Source organism: Sceloporus undulatus, chromosome 4 (assembly GCF_019175285.1).
Source record: "Sceloporus undulatus isolate JIND9_A2432 ecotype Alabama chromosome 4, SceUnd_v1.1, whole genome shotgun sequence".
NCBI classification, from domain to species: Eukaryota; Metazoa; Chordata; class Lepidosauria; order Squamata; family Phrynosomatidae; genus Sceloporus; species Sceloporus undulatus.
This window is the reverse complement of record NC_056525.1, coordinates 138,935,096-138,953,466: the sequence shown is the minus strand read 5'-3', so window position 1 is coordinate 138,953,466 and position 18,371 is coordinate 138,935,096. Positions and strand designations below refer to the sequence as shown.

At 41.1% G+C, this 18,371-nt stretch overlaps 1 long non-coding RNA gene across 1 annotated transcript in view; it reads right to left on the bottom strand.

The window, feature by feature from the left end:
- The window catches only part of LOC121929295, a 64,519-nt gene that overhangs the window by 36,011 nt on the left and 10,137 nt on the right, over positions 1-18,371 (bottom strand). Inside the window, exons 3-4 of the long non-coding RNA XR_006103644.1 lie at positions 18,215-18,265; positions 18,028-18,128 (exon numbers count right to left, since the gene is read on the bottom strand). This is a non-coding gene — a long non-coding RNA (uncharacterized LOC121929295). The remainder of the gene's footprint in view (positions 1-18,027; positions 18,129-18,214; positions 18,266-18,371) is intronic.

The following is an 18,371-nucleotide window of genomic DNA, read 5'->3' as shown; positions in this document are numbered from 1 at the left end:
CATTTTCTGGGGTTAGGGGCACAAGACCCCTGTGAATGTGGAAAAACTGCGAACAACAAAAACATATTTTTACCTAAGACAACACTTCTCTAGGAGTCTCTAGGTCCTCCAGTGCAACTCTGTGGTCAACATCTGCCAGACATTGACCATAGAATTGTGCTGGAGGAGCTACAAATGCCTAGTGGAGTGTTCTCTCTAGGAATCTCTAGGTCCTTCAGTGTGACTCTTGGTTAAAGTTGACAACGAACTGGAAGACCTAGATGTTCCTTGAGAGAACATATTAATAAAATTCATAACTAATCATAGCTGAAAAAGTCAAAGGCACAAATGTGGAGGGATGAGTGCATTTTCTCATTCCCTTCTTGGTCTGAGTCATATGTGAATGCACCATTGCTAGCAAAAAGCCTGGTGCAAATGTCTTCTTAATTTTTGCTTAGGCACTTCATTCCATTCACTTTTAATTATGGCTTCACTTCTCTTTCCCATCCTTTTCATCATCTTCTCTTCCCCCATCCTGCAAGCTCTGGCTAAATATCTTCTCTTTTCCTTCTCTGTCTCTCATGCTTTTTCTCTGCGACTCCCCTACATGTTAGGTGCTCCCTATGCTCATTGTCACCTTCTTTACCTTCTCTTTCCTTTTTCTTTTTCCTTTGACAACCTTCCCCAAGGAAAACCTTTGAAAGCCACCTGGGATATGTTAGAATTTCCACATTTTAAAGTTGTAAGCCCCATTAATGTCAATGAGTTAAAAATGAGAATGTACATGTGCTCAAAGTATTTTCTTCCTTAAAATCAGAGTTAGCAAACAGGTTCCTCTTCCCCCACCCAACATTCAGGTAAGTATGGTATGATTATAGTACAGGAAAGCATGATATAATGCATCAGCTGTGTTCTTCACAAGTGAAGTACTGAAATGTGGATGTCTAGATGAGGCTCCCAATCCATGTTCTAAAATTAGTTAGCTGCACTACTAGGTCTGAATTAGTATAAGGCAGCCTCGAGTTTACCATTGTTTCAACCAGTGGTGTCACTAGGATTGGCATCACTCATGGTTTCCCACACCACATGGACTTGGTTCATACAACACCGTACAAAATCCTTACGTACTACACAGGAAATACATATATCACTGAATGTTATAGTAACCGCTGTGACATAAGCAAAATTAAAATTAAACCTTTAAATTATAATATCATATGAACAGCCTAAATGTGTTTACATGTATATAATTTCATATAGTTAAAGTGAAAATTTGATAAAAGAAAATTTTAAAAGAATTATTTTTTTACATTTTTTTAAAAAATGTACCACTTATTAAAATTTAAAAATTAATTTTAAAAAATTGTGACCTCTCTTTTCTCTTCCCATTGAGCCTTGCCCCACTCACACTATCTCTTCAGCATTTTAAAGGGATGCAGGTGAACACCACAGCCTGCTTCTTCCCAAAGGCAGATGTTTGGTGAAGCAGTGGTGTTGCCTGCTCTTAGAGTACCTGATGCTGTCTGCACTCCCTGCCCCTCCCCAGTGATGCCCCTGATCCAAGCCAGAATACCAGTAAAGTGGAAGATCATCTACTATATTCATTCTCATTCAGGAAGGAGATTCCAGATGATGATATCATCTCTGAGAATTCCTGACCATTTATCAAGTAGGCTGGGCCTTTGGGGAGGTGAAATTCAACAATAGCTTGAGCTCCCTCCATCCAGCTGAGAGTCTCTGAGATAGAGGCTGCTTGACAGTCTGGTCTTTCACTCTTACCCCTTCTCTTCCTGGAATTGCTCTCCTGCCTTGTGTGTGCAGAAAGGAGGATTATCTGATCTCAGATACTGGCCATTCGCCTCCTGGCATAAGCATGTACTCATATTATGGGGCTATGCAGGCCGTCCCTTTTACAGCCAGATTGGGGCTGCAGCAACTGCATGCCACAGCCCCAATCTGGCCTTTGCAGGGCGCAAAAAGGAGCTGCAAAATAGCTGCGGCTCTGTGACTTTATGGCACTCCTTTCACACTGCATCATATGGATGCAGTGCCAGAGGTGCACCATGATGCTACGCACCATGTGGTGTGGCACCTGGCATCACGCAACCTGGGGTCAGAGCCAGGGCTTCCGTCATATGGACATTACACCCTGACTCCATCCCCAGGCTGGCTTTTCTTGCTGGTCTGCATAGCCTCTTTAATATCATATTTTACAAGACCTCAAAAAACTAGCTTATGTACAGAATCACTAATATATAGGGCAAATGTTAATTTTTGTAGGTATTCATTCAATATTTAGAAAAATTCTATGTCTTTAGCTCTCTTTCCACTCCTGCTCCAAGAATTTATTTCAAATTTTGAAATGTTAAATAAGATACTCCGAATGGTGGAGATGAAACAGAATATTAATTCATTATCCAAAAAGCATATGCAAACATTCACTTCTGAAGCATTCACCCAATTCAGACTTTGGCAGATGTCAAAAAGAACAGCATTAGACATCTGAGCTGGAGCCATGAAGTTGAATGTCAACACTGAAAAAGAAAAATCCCACTACTAGGATGTGTAAGACTTATGTTGTACATTTATATGTGCACATTCTCAAATAAATAGTGTGTATGAATACTGTACATCTTTGTGTGTCTGGGGAGCAATGCATTGACTTCATACTTGATTGTCTGCTGGCCATGGTGATACAGAGGTTGAACATCTGGGAACATGTCACATGTGATTCTTGGAGAGATGCAGTGCAGTGACTATGCAAAAAAGATAAGAATCGCCTTGCAGAGAGAGAAGCCCTGGTATTCAGTGGCAGGACAAATACACTGGGATACTGATGGGTCTAATGTGAAATATTAGCCAGGCCCCATTGTTTACGCCAACATCCAGCCATCAGCAGTCTAAGAGCATGCAGATGCAAGAGCAAATGGCTCCTGCTTGTAGCCTCATCCACAGTTTCCCTGGAGAAGGCTGGCACATGTCCCCCTCACAGAGCAAAGTGCCCGGTTGCGCTCGCCATGCCAGAGCAGGCACACCCTTCCCCTAATCATTTCCCAACATGAAAATGGCTCCATTGTCATTACAGTGCTGAGATTGAATTCGCCTCATCAAAGCGGAGGGTGACAGGTGCCTCAATAGGCTAGTGCCAAGCGCAGAGGCAAGGAGATTAGCAGGCCACTGATATCATTATTTCCGCCTATCACAGATTCGGCAGGGAGGCAATTGTAATTTCTGGGTTTATTAGTCTGCATTCGGAGAGGGAAAAAACCAGCGATAAACCTCAGTGTGACAGCCAGGCATTTGTGCAGCAAGTGCTGTCATAGCGACACTTACAAAATGCCAATGCGGTTGTGTCCTCCTAATCCCCCCTAATGGAGGTTAAAGCACTGCACAAAAAGCACTCTTATCTACGATCAGGGCACTAATAACATTTGCATTTTTAACTTCCAACACAGGAAGTAAGGAATCTTCTGTGTAGTTTTGGCAATTAATGTTATATTCAGATATAATGCTCACACTGTCTGTCTGATCGCCACCTTCCGTGTTGCCTGCAGAAATAATAACACAGAGAGCACTAAGAATGACGTCTATCCAATCTTCACTGACATCGCTAGATCCCCAAATGTTCTACACCTAGTGGGGAGCTGACTCAAGGGGAGCATGCCTGCGCCACTCCTGTTTTAACAGCCCTGCTTAAACCGCATCCACCGCATCCACAAGCTCTGAAGAGCCACACTAGAAACTCTCAACATAGAGAGATAGCACATAGCACAGTCTGTTTCTGTCCTCCCCCTTTCCCTCCCTCTCCCTCCTTCAGTCTCTCAGTCTTTCTCTCCCCTTCATGAACCAACTTTTGGGGGTCTCAGGAAAAATATTTATATTGCACAAGTGAAGAAGCCATGCTGGAAGGCTGAACAGGTTACACATGTTTACTCATATGCGCAGGCCAAAGGAATGTCTTATGAAATTCAAATGATAAATCCGTGTCTCTTTCCTCCCCTGCAACACACATACATTTAAGTAAGAGACCAATTAAGACAAATCTGTATTTCACTTCTTGAGTGACTGCCACTGAATTCAATTCCTTTCGGGTCAATGAATATAATGTCATGTCATTAACTAAAAGGTCAGGGACAGCCTATAAAACCTACACACATGACACAGACAGAAGTAATTAGCACACATGTCACATGTCCTGTTGTTTTGACATATGGTGTAGAAAATCTTAACAGGATTATATGATGATAAATGTTTGGTTCTCTGTGTCTGACTGAAATTGGTTTTAAAACATAGCCCTCTGGCACCTTCTTAGTCCACTGAGATTTTAACACAATGTACAGTATATCAGTGGCTTTCAGTGGGGTTCCTTGGAAGCTTATCAGGGATTCCTCAATTAGAAGATCAGTAACAGCAGACATGTTTGCATGAAAGACAATTTGTCTATCATTATCATTCTTCCCTCATAATATATAGCCTCAGGGGAGGGTTGGGCATGATCAAGGCCAGTCAGCTGTCTTATATGAGCTGGGTTGTAACACAAAATATATCCAGTTGAAAAAATTACTACAGCATGCTTCAGGAGTATGACATTGCTTGCTTCTGAGCCCTGCTTATTTTGGACTTTCCTTTTCTTAGTGGTGTGATGAAAACACACAATGGCATCTGATTTTTCCCCTTTAATGGAGGTGATAGACAATAGTAAACACATCATTTAAAAGTGATCAAAGGGGCCATTGAGACCACAAAAACGGTCCCCAAATGCCCCCTACACTTCCAAGGGAACATGGCAACAATTTCATCATGTTTCCAGTCCTTTCTGGGTTGTTTTAGACACCGAAAAGCTATTTTTCCATTGAAAGTGACCCAAAACCTTAGCACAGTTGTCCCCCAACTCTCAGGGGGCAATTTTTGTGGTGCTGGGGTTGTAGTCTTGTGGATCTCTGTGGGCCACAGAAGTGGCCTTGGGGCCACACTTTCCCCACCTCTGATGTAAAACATAAATTGTTACTTCAAAAAAGCAAGTCCAGTCTGTTCCTGTATCATAAACTGTTACTTTATTACGTCCTCATTACTAATAAATAAATAATTGTAAATGGCAGGTAATTACATTACGTATATCTTTTCACTTGCAAGCACTAGCCAAAATATAACACTTGTCACTTGTTGTGTTGTGTAGCTGCTAAAGATGAATGCTATCAATGGCTACTATTCATCCCTTCAGTATTAGAGGCAGAACCAGTTGCCGGGGAACACTAATATGAAAGGTGGAATAGCACTCCTGTCCTCCTTGCTGGCTTCCCAAGGCATCTGGTGACTGTGAAAAGAACAGATCCTCCACTATGAGAATAGAATGCTCTATGAGATAGAACTTTGGTCATATTCAAAGCACTCTTTTTTTTTACGTCCTTAAGAATGTCCATCACAAAAAAATAGAGATACAGATGCATTTCTAAGTTTTGTATATCATGGGCAAAGATCCTAAACACCCTGCAGAAATAACTCACTTTTAGAGCACTTTAACTGCCCTTGTTTAATGATAGGGAATTCTGAGAACTTTAGTTTTGTGAGAGATTTAGCCTTGCCAAGTATGGGAGTCGCTGCGAGAAAGACTACAGACACCATGTTTGGAATAAAAAGGCCCCAACTTTATTAAACAACAGCAACAACATATCGTATGGTTGGCTCCGATGCATGAGGTCTGAATCTGTCATCCATCAGTCCCTGATTGATCAATGAAACCAATTGCTTGGTCATGGCCAAGCTTTGGGATGACAAGGGGCCACCTGTTAGCAACGCTCGTTGCCCTATGGTAACCGGTTATTTGCATATGTGCATCTCCGCCCCCTGTAACCGGGGGACGCTGAATCAATGTGGCCCCCGCAATGGTGACACCACTGCAATCTCAGCATCCCTGTGTCCCCGTTGGACTCCCGATCCAGGGCTACACAGCCCTGAAAACCACACCCAACAGATCCAAGACCTATGCAACTGCCAACTGCCCCAAAGTTGTGTCAGGAAGCTCTCCAACGCCAAAATGAGGGTGGGTAGGGATAGCCAGGCTGAGAATGGCGGCGGGGCCCCATATGGCCTTTTAAATTCCTGCCACCCAATGGGGGGCCAAGAAAGAGTGGGAGTCCCACCTTCCCGGCCCCCCAGCCAATCATGGGCAATGGGCAATGGGCCAGCGATGCCCAATCAGGAGGCACTTCAGGCTCCAGTGCCTCCTGGGGCATGTAGTCCCGAACTGGGAGGGAGAGCCTTCCCTTCCGGCCCCCAGCTAGCCAACTGCCAGCCAGGAAGCCTGCCGTGCGGGCTGCTGGGGGCCGGAGCCAGTCAGGAGCCAGCCATGGACGTGTCTCTCCAGCCGAGCAACCAGGCCGTCCCGCTGAGTCGGGCGGCCTCATTTTTCTCTCAAAGAGCTCTGGTGCCACAATAAACTACAATTCCCAGGATTCCCTTGCACTGAGCCAGAGCAGTTAGTGGTCTCAAACTGGGTTATTTCTACAGTGTGTTTTGGACCAAAGTGCTTTACCAAAGACAAGAGTTTATCAGCAAGGCCAGCTTAGAAAGAGGAAACCTCATAGCGTGCAAAACAGATGAAGAGAAACTTTTCAAGTCTTGTTGATTTCAGTGTGAGGAATTTAAATGCACAGTTCTCAATTTGAGATCAATAGGGTATTTAACTGCTTAACCTTGGCTGGATCATGCCCACGTTTAAAAGCATACTGTTCACAACTTTAAAATGTCATTCAAAGGCCTGTTACAGATGGGCCTTTGCTCCACCCCCAGTACATGCTAGGGGTTGGCGGAGGACGCAGCATCCAATCAGGCCTCACCCCTAATAAGTACTGGGGGCGTAAAAATGGCGACACCCTATACACATGGGCGCCACCATTTTGACGTGACGGACGCTTAGCGTCTGCACGTCGCGGTGCAATTGTGACACTGCAAGTGCACCATTGGCGCCTTGCGGCGTCACAACTGCACTGCAAGAAGAACCCGCTTTTTTGTTCGCTGCGGCTCCCTCGCGCAGCAAACATGGGCGCCAGCAGAGCGCCCTTTTTGGGCGCTCTGTAAAGCACCATAGTTCCCCAAAACAGAGGGGGAATGAAACTGTGAAGTTAAATTCCATAGTAGACAGCTGGACACAAAACAGTGCTTAAATGTGCAATTGCAAAGTCTACATTCCTTTAAAAAAGCTGAAATGTGAATTCAGCCATTTCATATTAAGGAATCTTATCAAATTCCAAATTTTAGCAAAATTTGATTTGGGCCATAAATGGCACCAAAAAAGTAGTGGAATGCAACAACTGCGTCTTAGAATCTGCTATCCCCTTGCAAATTCATGCCACCCACACTGCACAGCTGAAAACAAAGAAATAAAGGCCGAGAGATCCATTCAAGGGAATACAGTGCTGTCACCACGCCAGTAAATCAAAACAACAGCTAGGACAATAAATTACCATCTGTTTGGCAACACTGTTCATCCATCACTCCCTTCAGTAGCAGATGATTTGGCTTGTTTGTGCTTTAGCAAAGCTGCAGACAAATTCCTCTTGATTAAATAATGGGAAGCTGTTTTCGAAGACATTTCACTTTCTTTTATCATTTTCCTTTCCACTTTCACTCCCCTTCCTTCTTTCTTTCTTTTGAAGATACGTTTTTTCATGTTGTTCGCATGGCATCATGGCTACAAGAAGTCCTGTCAGTCTTCTGGTTCAAAACTCATTTATGCCATGGCCTAAATTGCCTTAACCAAGCCACCATTTCTGAGTTTTTCCATCTACAATGTGAAGGTAACAACACTGACCTACCACACAAGGTTGTTGTGGGGTTTACTACTGAGATAAGCTGAAGCATTTTGAACATAGCTGGGCCATATAATTATTTAATAACAAGGGCCGGAATAATGTAGAGTTACACACTTATGACTGTCTTGTATTCATGATCCCTATGTAGCCCCAATTTTAGGAGATAGAAATGAATTGTGAGAGTCCCTCAATCTCCGCTTACGAGGGAAGCAGCCACTGCAGTTGACAGGAGTCTGTTCCCTTGTCAATCAGAAAGTATCTGGCTGATGGTCCCACCCCCTCCATGTGAGCAATCTGCAATGCCAGGGGAATTGTGACAGGGATTCCACTTCTGCCTGTCACAGTGGAGATTACTCATGGGAGGAGGTGGGTACGTCAGCTGCTTCCCAAATGACAGGAGCAGATCCGCATTGGTCAAAGCAGCTGCTGGTAAGTGGGTTTGAGGATTAAGATGGGAGTCCTTGTGGAGCACCTTAACTATAGTGCTTACACATGCATAACTTACCAACAGGATTGTAGCCACTATGTTTAAAGCAATGCAATAGAAAAATAAGCCGCAAGTAGTCAGAACCGTCCCAGCTACTAAGGTGGCAGATAGTGAGTAGCAACAGCAACATCCTAGCTGTTCCCCTCAGTCGAAGAATAGATGTGAGTGTTCAGTGGAGCTGGTTTGTACCCGCCACAGCCTCCTGCAACCGAAGTGGAAGAGGCTGTTCTCCTTCCGCCAGTGGGCAAGCAAGATTCAGTAGCCAATCTGGACAGAGTTTGTAGGCTTTAAACTATAGAGTTTGTAGGCTTTAAACTATTGTAAGCATTTTAATTTGTAAGCTGCCTTGAGTTCCAGTTTTTGGGGAAAGGTAGGGGTATAAATAAAAAAGAGAAAGAGGTGGTGGCGGCTGCGGCAGCTGCTGCTGCTGCTGACAGTGAGTGGGACAACAGTTAGTGGCAGGAAGGGGGAATTTTGTCTGCCTTGGGCAACAAATGGTCCTGGGCCATCCTTGCAAACAGTAACCACTGAATCAAAAAAGAAATCTGAATAGGCACATTGCAGGGGATAGTTAATGAGCCTCAATTTTCCTATTACAAACATGATTGTATTTGAGAAGACCGTCTTCCTCCAAGGGAGTTGATAAGGACTTTTCTAAACAAGAAGTTATGGAATTCCTATTTCATTCATGTTTTATGAGGCATCCGGATATTACTGCTCTCCATGAATAATCATCCTGTATTTCACTAGTGATTATTCCATGCTTCCTTCTACTGCAGAATGCCCAACCTTTAAAAGGGGGATAGTAGGAGGAACTATGAAGCTGTGAATGTTCATGTTCATCATTCTCCCTTCCTTTTCCAAGATTCCTTCTACTGAGTTCTCCCAGTTCATTATATCTTATTTCTACTCTGAGAAACCTGATTTTCCCTCCCATTAGAGTGTATGGATGCAATAACTCTGGCTGCAAAGAGGGAAGAAAGTATGGTTCCTTAAGACAGGGGGAATTTAACGCTTATGTTTTTAGCAATGAGAAGGTAGTCAGAGAAGTTCACTTTGTACACATCCTCCAGGTGCTCCAAAGATAAATTTGTAAAGGGCAAGTCAAATGACAAATATTAGAAATGACAGCTAAATGGAACCTCCATATTTTGTAGCAGTATATACATCTGAATCCCACATACCTGGGAACAAAGACTGGGGAAGGATTTAGATTCTACTTGATGGCTCTATGAAAAGTATAAGACAACAGTTACTTTTTGGACTACAACTCCTCAATTCCCCCATCCAACATGGCCAACAGTAATTCTGTCTGGGAGATTATGCGAAGGAGGTATAACTATTTCATCTTGTGCCATGGTCCTGATGAAAATCTATTACTAGACCTCCAATTGTCATAGCTGCTCATTATATGTTTGACGTCACATCCAGATTGTCCCTCAGTAATTCATATAACAGTCCTAGAAGAGAGAAAATCAGCATTAAGAGGCCTTGATTCAGCTAAATACCCTACTTATTAATGAGGCAACAGAGGTTTTTCTTTTTAATGTGGGTAGTTTTGAATATATGACCATACAAAAATAATGGGATTGCAAACCCATCTTAGAAGAGAAGCCCATCATTTGCCACAACACAGATGAATGTCTCTTTGAAGCTGGCACCTTCCAATGATAAGATAAACAAGGTAAAAAGTCTACTTCTCTCCAGCATATTTCTTATTCATATTCAAATGTATTGTGATTTAATTGATTAAATTAAGTGACCAGTTAATGATATTAATCAATAATAGGGTGACAAAACCATTACAAAACACAATAACTTGCCTTTCTGCTCATGCCTAATCAACAGACTGGTGGTTTACACCTCTGTATTTCTGTCACAGTCCTAACAGCTGACTTCCACTATGTTACCCTAGATCTGGATCTGATTACTGCTTTACTCATGCATGCATAACTGGGTGGCAGCCAATATTAGGCCTTAAAAACATTACATTCAGAGCTCGATACCTTCCCTCCCCACACACTGTAATTTCTAATGTTCTCTTCATAATATGGTCAATACATGCAAGGGAGGTAGTGTCAGGAGGTTAATGTGTTTGTTGCTTCTCTTTTTCAGTTAAGTATTGAAGTATTATAAGCCCGCCAAGCATCTAGCCTTTTCTGCAGCATCTCCTTTTATTTATTGCCTGCCTTCTTCCTTTCTCTTTTTCAACAGTTCTAAAATGTAATGTTTTCACATGATCATTACAAATGAGATTAGAGATAACCAGCTAGATATTCTGATCCGCTATAGTATTATTAGAAGTTATGGCAAAATCATATTAAGATTTGAGACACATCACATTATGCACCATGAAGATCGCAGAGCCCGAATGGTGGAGTGGTACTGCCCTCATTATACAAGCAAGGAAGAGTGGTACAGAGGAATGTGTTAACTTGGACATGTTCACAGAAAACAGATATGGCCTATCTGTCTAGATCTTCCAAGTCCCTTAAGCACATCATTACCATAGTTTCAGAACCATGGAAATTGTTTGTTCCAATGGTCAATATACAAATTTGAATTGAGAATCTGCAGAAAATCATTGGGCCATTAACCATGTGGTAATTAAACGTATCACATCGTGTTATCTTTGTAACCATAGAGTAGCTATCATAATCTTGCATCACCGACTGAGATATCACTCAGTATCACTTGTAAAGAAGAAAATTGTTACCAAGGAAAAGTCTGTTCTTCAGTTGTTAGTCCCATGTATGTGTTGACTTACCAAATTCCCATTCAGTGGGTTTACTCTAGTTGGGACTTATAATTAAATTTAAGTCCATCTCACATTCACATCAGCGCATGAGTGACGCAGATAGAATATTGAAGTGGAATTTATTCCTACTCCTTCAATATTTAATTATCTTTTGTCCTATTGAAAATTTTAAGCCTACAGATAATTAGGGTTCCCCCTATTTCCTTCAAACAGCCATAGAGAAGGAAAATAATGCCATCAAACCTCCTTTTTATTTCTCCCTCTCTTGACTACATGGAAGTAGCTTGTGTTTTTTTACTATGGAAGGTGTCCCTTCTCCATGCTTCTATTGGAGATCAGTGAATAGATGGCTGTTGTTTCTTAGGTAAATTCTTGTTTGTCCTCTAAAGCAGAATGCCCATTTCTCCTATTGCTTTTAATGTTCTCCCCTTATCTTTGCCTAATTGAAACCTTGAATGGGAAGAACAGAATGGGAGGGAGAGACATGGCACTGAGAAATGAATGCCAAAGCCTAACTGCACTTAAGCCTACGAAACAAAATAAAAATTGTGCCAGCTGTAGAAATTCTCACTGGCTCCAACACAAGCTCTCCTCAAGTATAGCAGTTTTTCCTGAGAGACTTTCTGGGCACGCATAGATTCTTTTCACTGGGTAAAACCTAATTCAAGACATAGTACCATTTCAGACTGCAGGTGGGTGAAATCACATGATTTAATATGCTTCCTCCATACATTAAAAAGTCTGTGCATATTGAAATCTAACATGGCAAAATAGAAGGGCTCTAGCCCAATCAAACACATGGTGAGTGATTTGCCTAGAAAACCTCTCAACCCTAGAATGCTATTAAGAGGCAGGAGCAAAGGGACAGCTCTCTGTTCACCATTCTGTGCAAAGACCCAGCTTCCCTGGATCACCGTTTCTATTTCTGTTGTTGGTACTGCTTTTCAAAGATATATATATATTTTAAGTCTATAGTCTCTTATCAGAATCATGGCAGCCATGGGAACCTGGTAAATCAACACTTATGGAAGTTACTTTGATTCAGTGGGTTGACACTATTTAGAACTAAACAGTTGCATTTAGGCCTTTGAAACCAAATCAGAACTTGGAAGTAACAAAGTTTATTTAATACAAAATGAATAATCTGTAATTAATTTCTTTTTCCAACAACAAAGATATAATGACACTGTGAGGATAGAAGGAGGCTGAAGGGCGAGGTATAAATACAACAAACAAACAAACAAACAAACAAACAATCTTGCCCTTCCTAGTAGGTTCAGGCAAAAGCGAACTGCTACAGCCTTTACTAGCTTGTGCATTCTTCCTTGTTAATAACTTTTGCCATCTTGACCACACTGACATTGCTTGGCCACTCATCCTAGTTTTCATCTATGACACGTGGACAAGAGGACAGTATGTTGCAACTGCAACTCAGTGAAAGATACCTTCACTCCTGTAGTTGATTTTAGGGTTATAGGGGTGTAGCCTCACTCAGGGCCAGGTGACAATATGCCGAGGCCCTAAGCTGTAAGAAATTTAAAAGGCCCCATTGTGTTACCATGAAATTCATATTATTATAGAAGAAAAGACTATTACAGACTCCCTCATAGTCCAATGCCACAATTTGTTCTGGGATCTGAAGTTCAAAACAAATGTAGTTCCAAAGGTTGGGAACCTCTGGCATAGATCATGAAAAAGTATGGAGTGTTTTAAAAGAAATGGGACGGGCACAACATTTGATTGCCTATACTCTGGAAAAGAAGCGACTGACAGGAGGAACAGAATGGTTTTCAATTGGCAAGGGATCAGATATATCTATTTAGATATTTATCTATATCTATTTAATTTCTATACAGAATGTATAATGCAGAATATGGGATTAGATTTAGAGGAAGGATGTATGAAAATTGGAGAAAGATCAGTAATTTAGCATAGGCAGATGACACCATATTACTAGCAAATAAAAGCAAAGACTTGGAATGACTACTGAAAGAAGGGGTTACAGTTGAATATTAGCTGAACAAAAACCAATTACCACAGAAAACTAACATAATTTTAAAGTGGGTGATGAACACATTGAAATTGTTCAAGACTTTCCATACCTTGTCTTAATCATTCATCAAACTGGGGATTATAATCAAGAAAATAGAAGAAATAGAGAAAAGGCAATTATGAAGGAACTAAATAAGAGCCTCATTTAAACTCATTTGAAATATGGTGCTGGAAGAGAAGTCTAGAGATGCAATGGACAGCTAAAAAGACAAATAAATGGGTCCAAGAGTAAATCAAGCTAGAAGCCAGAATGACTAAACTGAGGCTATCTTACTTTTGACACATCATGAGACTAAATGGCTCATAATGCTCAGCAGTAGGGGGAAAGGAAGACTACAGTAGAGCTGGAGTGATACAATTCAAGGAGGATATGGCCCTGCGTTTGCTAGACATTAGCAGCATTGTTAATAGAAGGGTTTCTTGAAGATCTCTCACTTATAGAGGCCTGTTACAGACTGCCAAAATAAAGCTGCTTCAGGTCTCTTTGGAGGTATGCTATTTAAATGATGCTTGGGTCCTAAGGATCCAGAAGCTGCACCAAAGCTGCACTCCAGTCCTTAGGAATGGAGTGTGGCTTTGGCGCGACCTCCGGACTCTTAGGACCCAGGCATCATTTAAATAGCATACCTCCAAAGAGACCCGAAGCAGCTTTATTTTGGCAGTCTGTAACAGGCCAGAGTCAGCATAATTTGAAGCCAACTTGATAGCATATAACAGTAGCAAAAAAGCCTGAATCCCATTGCTAAATGCAATTATAGCAGGCCACTTGAATCAATAGCTGAGTAAGTTAATATTTATGCAAATCTCACTGATTCAGTGGATCTTCTCTACTTGAGAGTACAACTGGATTTAGCAATCATGTTTAAATACTTTCATTTTTAAAACTAATGCTTACAAATAAAAAAAAACAGCAAAAGAAATCCCCCAAAGTAATGTTTCTTTACTGGTTGTACTGGTTGTTTTGCAAATCAACCCAATTATCCCTCCCAAAAGTAACCCGTTACAGACAATGTTGTCACCTGTACTGTATTCCTTCCAGTGTTTGGCAAAAATAATTCCCCATCTATTCAATTCATAGCCAATGGTTCATGAAGAGCCACTGTCAGAAGGTCTGAAGATTTTCTATGAGAGATGCTGTCATCTAGCCAAAATGTCAGATTGCTGAAGAAGAGGATAAAAGCAGTGTCCGAGTTTCAGAAAGATGAATGGGCACTGCAATAACAGGCACACAAAATCTGGATCCTAAACCAAGCCAAAATAAACTGGTAAAATACTATTTGTGTGAAGACAGCTCAGATTAAGGCTCAATTCATATATACTAATTCATATCTGGATTATCTTCACCATCAGGAGATGACTAGTAGGTCTCAATCACCCATTATAGATCTAAAATCTACAGGCAGAATTTTCATATCAGTCCATGCAATATTAACTTAAAAATGTTTTATAGGGAGGACATTACACACATACAATAAAACTACATTGGAGGAAGATGCCATTTATTATTTTTGAAGGTATTTTAACCTAGGATCTCAGAGCTGTATATAAGAAACATAACAAATAAAATATGCTGCAATATAATACAACAGAACCATAAAACATGGCAGAAGAAACAAATTAGGAGCATAAAACAGTACAACAAACTAAATATAAGCTGGCAGGACATTTTGACATGTCTGGGCATATAAAGGAATTTTAACTTAATGCAAAAATGGTACTGATGTTGGCACCAAAGTTCGGTGGGAACAGCATTCTGTAGATGGGGTCCCACCACATTGAAGGTCTTGTTAGATTATTAGAAGCATATTAATTAGAAACAAAGAAAATAAATAAGGTGTGTCACTTGATTGTTCTGTACAGAACACTGGATTCCTGGCTGTTAAAATATGAACTCTATTGAAAAGCACTGGGTTTTAAATAATGTCATCTGACACAAAAGTTGCATCTGTATCAGATTTTTATGCATTTGTTATTCCTATCCTATGGTGATGACCACCCATGTGCAAACCTCAATCATGTGTCCCTGTGCTAAAAAGAATTGGCACTATATAATAGTTTCATGCCTCTCTATTTTCAAGACATCCTTTTTGTGGGTTTCTTAACATTTTAAAAAATCTTTTGGCATTTAGCACTTTCCCCAAACAGGATATGTATTATTTATCTTTATCTCGATTATTTTTGCCACCACCCCTTTGACTCAACCTCATTTTCAGAGCACCTGTGCCTTTCAGAGTAAGCTTCCTTGTTGCTGTATGCTTTCAAGTTGTTTCTGAATTATGGCAACACTTTGGCTATCCTGTCAATGGTTTTCTTGGTAAGATTTCTTCAGGGGGGTTGCCTTTGCCTTCCTCTGAGGCTAAGAGAGTATGACATGCCCCAAGTTACCAAGAGGCTTTCCATGACAAAGTGGGGATTTTAACTCTGGTCTCCACAGTTGTAGTCCAATGCTCAAACTATGGCACCATGTTGGCTCTCACAGGACAGATGTATGCAGAGCATTATGTGGCAGTTTGCTACCTGAGGCAAAAGACAAGATGGTGCACTCACCTTCCCTTTGTTATTGTTGTTAACTGCTTTGTTGTTAACTGGGTTTGATCTGTTCTAGGACCCATTTTACAGAATCATAGAATAATAGAGTTGGAAGAGACGACAAGGGCCATCCAGTCCAAACCCCTGCCATGTAGGAACTCACAATCAAAGCATCCCTGACAGATGACTATCTAGGCTCTATTTAAAGACCTCAAAAGAAAGAGACTCCACTACACTCCAAGGGAGTGTCTTTCACTGTCAAACGGCTCTTTTCTGAGAAGACTGAGGCAAAGAAGGTATTGGGTAGTTCTGTCTTTTCTCTGTCCCCTGTTAGCATTTTGCCATCTTCTCCATGCAGTGGCCCTACCATTTCCATCTTCCTTTTGCTATAGACATATCCAAAACAGCCCTTTTTATTGTTTTTTTTAAAACCTCTCTAGCAAACATGAGCTCATTCTGTGCTTTTGCTTTTCTGACTTTACCCCTACACATGCTAGCTATTTTTTAAAAATTCCTCTTTGGTGATTTCTCCCTTTTTCCGTTTCTTATACATGTTCCATTTAAAACTTAGCTTAGTTGAAAGTACTTTAGTCATCAATTCTGATTTCTTGAGACACCCCCCATTTTCCCTCCTCATTGGAAGTGTTTGAAATTATGCCTTTAGTATCTCCCTTTTGAGAAACTCCCATCCATTTTGAACTCCCTTCTCTTTTTGTATTCCTGACCATGGGATCACCCCCAGTATTTCCTAAGTTTATTGAAGTCAACTCTCCTAAAGTCTAGAATGTGTGTCTAACTATGTCTGGCTTCTCCTTTCCATTGCATAACAAACTCCAGGAGAACATGATCACTCCCACGGTCCCACCTAAGGATCCCACCACTTGCACCCCATTAACCAAGTCATCCCTGTTGGTTAGGATCAGATCTAAAATATAGCTGATTCTCTTGTTCCTTCTTCCACCTTTTGAACAATGACACTGTCTTCCAGGCAAGTGAGGAATTTGCTAGACCTTAAAATGTTGCCTGAGTTTGACTTCCAACAATTATCCAGATAGTTAAAGTCACCTATCATTACTACACCTCTCATTTCTGAGTGTGTGGTCATCTGTTCTGGAAGGGCATCATCCAGTTCCTCATTCTGACTTGGGAGTCTGTAGTAGACTCCCACAATAACTTCCCTGTTGTTTCCCTCCCCTTTAATTTTTATTCAGATGCTCTCCACCTGGCTACCAGGATGTAAGTCCTGGCTCTCTTCACAGGTTTAAACATCCCTGACATATAATGCTATTCCTCCTCCTTTCTTGTTTGGCCTATTTCTCTTAAAAAGGTTATACACCTCCATTAAAAAGGTAAAGGTATTTCCCGTTGACAAGGTTGTCAAATCATGTCTGACCATAGGGAACAGTGCTAATCTCCATTACTAAACCGAAGAGCCAGCGTTGTCAGATACTACTCTGTGATCATGTGGCCAGCATGATTGCACTGAACACTGTTTACCTTCCCACCAGAGTGGTACCTATTTATCTACTTTCATTTGCATGCTTTTGAACTGCTAGGCTGGCAGAAGCTGAGAATAGTGATGAGAGCTCACCCCATCATGTGGCACCCGGGCCTCGGACTGCCAACCTGCCAATCTTGCAGTCAACAGAGTCAGCATCTTAATCACTTGAGCCACTGTATCCCTACCTTCCAATTTACTACTTTCCAATTATTCAAATTACTACATTCTAATTATGAGACTCATCCCACCTAGTTTCAGTTATGCCTATTATATCGTATTTGCTTTGTTGTGCTAGGAGTTCAAGTTCATCTTGTTTATTTCCCATGATCTGTGCATTAGTGTAGAGACATCAAAGACTGTGGGTCCTGTATATTAATTTATATCCTGCATTTCTCCCAATATAGGCGGCTAAAACAAATTTAAAACAGTACAGGTTAAAAATGATGTAAAATGTAAATACAATGTTTAAAAAACAATCAAACAATTTTTAAAGTCAAAAATATTATATGTTCAAATCTAAAATGTATTAATGATCTTAGTGCTCTGATGGGTTCATAAAGGGTAATACAGTCCTTCAAATATCTTGACTTTCCCAAGGTAACCTGGGAGTTCCCAAGGCTGGGCAGGGATTCAAACCCTGGTATCCAAAGTCCTAGTCCAATGTTGAAACCACTGTACCACGCTGGGTCTTTTCATAATCAAAACGTCCTGATGCCATAGACAAAAAGGCGTCAACAAGATGCATTTCATTATTGCATCAGATACCTGTAGATTACTCCAGCAAGTCACTCAATCAAATATAGCATGAAAAAAAAAGCATGAACAGTGACAAATTTCCCCCAAAGTCTTACAAGAATATTACAGCTGTTTTGAGACACATTTAACTACTGCTTTAACTACTGGAACTTACATTGGAAGAACTGTGGGTCTGACCATGGCTTTGGATATCTTCTTTTCATCTATCAACAGGGCATGCCTGCTTGCCCGGATTTCTGCTTCTGTGCAGCAATTCTGCAACAAAAACACAGCATTTTCCTGCAAAAAACCAAAGTAGATCCTGCAGACTTAAAGTCTGCCCTCTTGTCTTGGTACCTCACCTGGGTGGGGGGAGATGTGAAGTATGTATTTGGAACATGACATCCTTGCACCTAAACAAAGAGAAAGGATATGGAATTTTAAAGGTTGGGGGATCACACCATTAGTGGTTAGATATCAAATTAGTTTGGAACGTGCAATCTGGCAGTGCTTGAAACT